We start from the raw sequence: 4,518 nt of genomic DNA on the forward strand, positions 1-4,518 counted from the left end.
TAATTTTAAATATCTACACATGCTGTGAATAGACATAGGGCATCACCTAAATTCAGATGAACAGTCTCTAGTCAATGATGGTTTATGTGTAACCTAAACACTTTCTGGCCAAACTGTGGAGGCAGGGAGGGAGGGCCGGTGGGCGGGCGGGCGGGCAGGCAGTTACAATGATGGTTTATGTGTGGCCTAAACACTTTCTGGCCAAACTGGGGGAGGGGGAGGGAGGGAGGGAGGGAAAGAAGGAAGGAAGGAAGGAAGGAATGAAGGAAGGAAGGAAGGAAGGAAGGAAGGAAGGAAGGAAGACTGTTACAATGATGGTTTATGTGTAACCTAAACACTTTCTGGCCAAATTGGGGAGGGAGGGAGGGAAGGAAGGAAGGAAGGAAGGAAGGTAGGAAGACTGTTACACTAAAGATTTCAAAATAAAATTTAGGGGAGAGTAGTAGTACATAAACTATTAATAACAAAAATATGTTATAATAATTTATTAACTAAAATGAACAAAATTCCTATTATGGTATCTATGAACATGCTTTCTTAGAGTAAAATATTCTCATATCTTGGGAGGGCACTGTTTAAAAACAGCAAGGATTTAGAAGTCGAAGTCTTATCAAGTAAGTAGCAGACCCCTCTTCAGACCTTTACAGAGTTATCCAAAAAGCAGTCATTTAAAGAAGAGCAGATAATTTTTCTAGCTTTCTATTATGTTTAGATGTTAATGTTACTACAAAATTTAACTTTCTTATAAAATTACCTGATAAAATTTTATACAATTTTATAGCATAGTATATCAAAATTTATTTATATGTCAAATAAATTTTATATGATATTATGATATACGATGATTTTATGATAAGTTCCATTTAAATTCAGACAATTTCACTAGGCAGTGTCTGTCAACCACTAATTTTTTTTTTTTTTGTTCCACTATTTGCACAGACAGCACAGCTGGGAAAACAGATTCACCCAACACAGTATCTTCCCCGCGTCTTTCTCCTCCTCAGGGAATCGGTTCATCAGTCAATCAAGTCATTTGGGACTGGAGGCTGAGTACTCCCTAACGTAGAAGGTCTCATTCCTGCATGCTTTCCTCAGCAAAGGGGGAGACAAGAAGGTCCTTTTAGGGGACACTTGCTGGGACATGAACTAACCCTTCTGCAGTTGGAGGGCTCCGACCTGCTGAGGCAGACTCCACCGCAGTAGGAAGGGATGAGGCAGCTGCTGTGAACCTGGAGCTCCACCACACCTTGCACGTCTCACTGAGGCAATTTTGAGAGGCTGCCCTGGAATACGTCTTGATGGTGGATGTTGAGAAACAGCGTGGGCTTTCATGGGATTCGGGTGGTGTCTGCGGTGTGAAGACAGGAGCTGATGTTCAGAATCTAGGCTGTTTTTCTTGTGATCAGTTGGGTTACCTGTTTGGGACCAGGTCAATCTTTACTAGGGAGGCTGAATAAATTCCACAGAACACAGTGGCGCTCCCAGGATGACTAAGGCAGGTGAGAAAGGGGGAAAGTTTTTCCACCTAGACTTTTTGCTACTTCAGGAAATAGGGGCTGATTAGGTCACATCCGGCTCTAATCTAATCAATTCAATTTTGGTGCGTTTGATCTAATTATCTTCCCCATTTTTTAGGTAGGAAGGGCCATTTTATTTGGTATTTACTTTTTCTCTGCAGTTTTATTTCATCATGTATGTATGGATCTAATACAATCAACCATATCTTGACATTTGTTGTTTCCAAGCATTTGAGAAATTATAATATCTATGTATATAATTTTAACACTATAATAAATTATCTTCTGTGCAAAATATATAACATGTATCAATATAGGTATGTTTAATTCTGTATCTTGAAAGGTGAACAGGATCATAAATCCTTCCAGGTAGGAACTGGGACAGAAATCGGAAGAAATGATTCCCCGGTCTTCTGATCCTTGTGCTCCCGGTTCTTTGTTTCTTGTCACTATGACAGGATCCTGAAAATGTCCCTTAACTGTGTCTAGGTCCGCAGTAGAACTACAGCAAGAAACTTTTCTTATTGAGGCTCTAATGAGTGGCAGGAAGGAGAAACCTGTTCAGCCAATAAGAGTAAACCACGCCCAACCGAGGGACCTATAAAAGGCAGGTCCAGCCGACTGACCCACACTCCGCATTTGGACGTGTAAGATAGTAGAGAAGGGTCTCTACAATTTAAGTAGCAGAGGGATAAGACAGCGCACCTTTCCCTTGAGCTTCAACACGGGAAAGGGAAATGAAGACGCCGATCTCCACTGCTCCTCCATCCAGTGCTCCACTGACCAGCCCGCTTTCCAACAGATCTCCTTTACAGGAAAGGGCTCAGATGAGAAGAAACGTTCAAAGGAAAAGGCAAGACCGCCTCTTCCCATTCCAGTGAGAAGCACATACAAAGGCAAGGTAAGGCCTTGGGCTGCTCCTATGGAGGCCGGAAGGAGGGTTGGAATCGGGAATACTGAGCTATGTGTCTTTGGTAGGGTTTTATTCTGAGATTGGGGATGGGAAATGGCTTAGCGCCCTCAGGGGACTTTGAGAAACGTGTTCACTCATGACGCTGGCAAAAGAGCTTCACTTGAAAGACTGATCCGCAAAAATGCATCAGAGATAGAAAATGGGACCCTGCCTAGGGAGAGGTGAGTCACCTAAGCTTTCTTTTGCAGTAGGATTAGAGCCAAATGCAAAAATCCAAAAGAGGAGGAGAAGTCCCAGGAGACCAAGCCCAAAGCCAGAAACAGCACTACTAGATTAGGTAACATTTGGCTCTTTAAAGGTGAGAAGGGACAGGGCAGCAACACAGGCTCCCCTGGCAAGCAAACTGGGAGCTGCTTGGCAGCTAGGGCCGTACAGATCCTGGACACTGGAGAACAGAAGAGAGCTGGGGTTTGGTGGCAACCTGAGCTCCTGTGTGTCCAGGATGGACTAGGAATTTCAGGGTGTTCAGTTGGAGGCACTTTTTCAAACTCTCATTGTATTCACAGAACCAGAGTCCAGCTCATATTGGGGAAACTTCAGGAAAAGAAAAATCGGTTCCAAGGACAGCTGCCAAGACAGAGCAGGTAGAATCTTGGTGTTTTTCTTGGTAATGGTGGTGGTTTTGTTTTTTTGTTGTTTGTTTTTTGTGGCCCTAAAGGGCAAATAATCAGGAAACTTTTATACATGTCTTGAGCAGGAAGGGAGTTTCTTAGTGACAAGTAAATTTTTGAGATCTTAGCTCTGAGAATATTTGGGGACTCAGAAGGGGTTCAGCCTCACTTCATTCCAGTGCTGAGATAGGAAGGAGTGGGAGAGACAAGTGGGGTTCACCTGGGTGCACAGGAGGTTCTGGAAATGAGGGCCTGTGGGGACTCCTCTGGCGAGTCTCTCACATGCTTTCTCTGCAGGGAACTGTCCAGAAGAGGAATGCAGCTTGATGTTAAAAAAAAAAAATCAGTCCTCCACTGCTGTGCACTACAGTGAAATCCAGGAGACCTGTGATGCCAACCATAGGGGACATTCGAGGGCTCGCACTGGGCACAGCCAGTGGCACAGGTCTGGGGCCCTAGGAGTCCAATGACCAGCACTTGGAAAAAGCTTGGTGACCTCTGTTGGAGCTATGTGGGAGGCTATTTATCAAGACCTGGCCCAGGTGTGGGCACAGCAGGTCCATTTTCTACTGACCTGAGAGCAACTCACACTGCTGACTTGGATCTGGGGGCCTCTGTGTGCCCAGGTGCAGACCTTCTATGCCATTGCCACCCAGGGAGCTTAAGTCTTACCTGCTGAGGGTTCGCTTGTCTCAGCCACACTGTCTGGTCCTGAGGATAGAGGCCTGAATAGAGAAGCTCACCCCTTTTTTTGGGCATGATGTAACTGAGCGTGTCAGTGGATCAGATGAGGCTTGAGCTGAGAGGACCCTGACCCTATTCAGCAGAGGATACAGCTCTGGGAATGAGAACAAGGATCTGCTACTTCTCAGATTTTTCTAAATGACCAGCAGCAACAATATTAGATGCACTGTGTTAATAAATGACAGAACATGAAGAAATCGTAGGAAATAAATTTGAACGATATAATCAGAACGGTAAGCTCTGCATTTTGTAAAGGGCTAATGCTATAGACAAATTTTATATTTCATGTTAGATATGGAGCTCTGATGACAGTCATGCATTTCTGTGTAATCAGGAAAATATTAGAATGTGACCATATGAGTTTGCATATTTTAGATTGTAGAAAAGAAATGTTACCCAGGCTGGAGTGCAGTGACACAATCTTAACTTACTGCAACCTCTGTTTCCTGGGTTCAAATGATTCTCATGCCTCAGCCTCCCAAGTAGCTTGGAGTACAGGCATATACCACAATGCCTGGCTATTTTTGTTTTTTTGTATTATTAGTAGAGACAGAGTTTTGTCACGTTGGCCAGGTTGGTCTCGAACTGAAGTGATCCGCCAGCCTTGACCTCCCAAAGTGCTGGGATTACAGGCATGAACCGCCTTACCAAGAAATTGCTCCTCTTTTATTTC

General features: G+C 44.0%; 1 pseudogene; it reads left to right on the forward strand.

The window, feature by feature from the left end:
• Window positions 1-1,298: 1,298 nt before the first annotated feature.
• LOC100450870 (protein FRG2-like) lies at window positions 1,299-3,899 on the forward strand (annotated as a pseudogene).
• Window positions 3,900-4,518: the final 619 nt, after the last annotated feature.

This window comes from Pongo abelii, chromosome 4 (assembly GCF_028885655.2).
Source record: "Pongo abelii isolate AG06213 chromosome 4, NHGRI_mPonAbe1-v2.0_pri, whole genome shotgun sequence".
NCBI lineage: Eukaryota > Metazoa > Chordata > Mammalia > Primates > Hominidae > Pongo > Pongo abelii.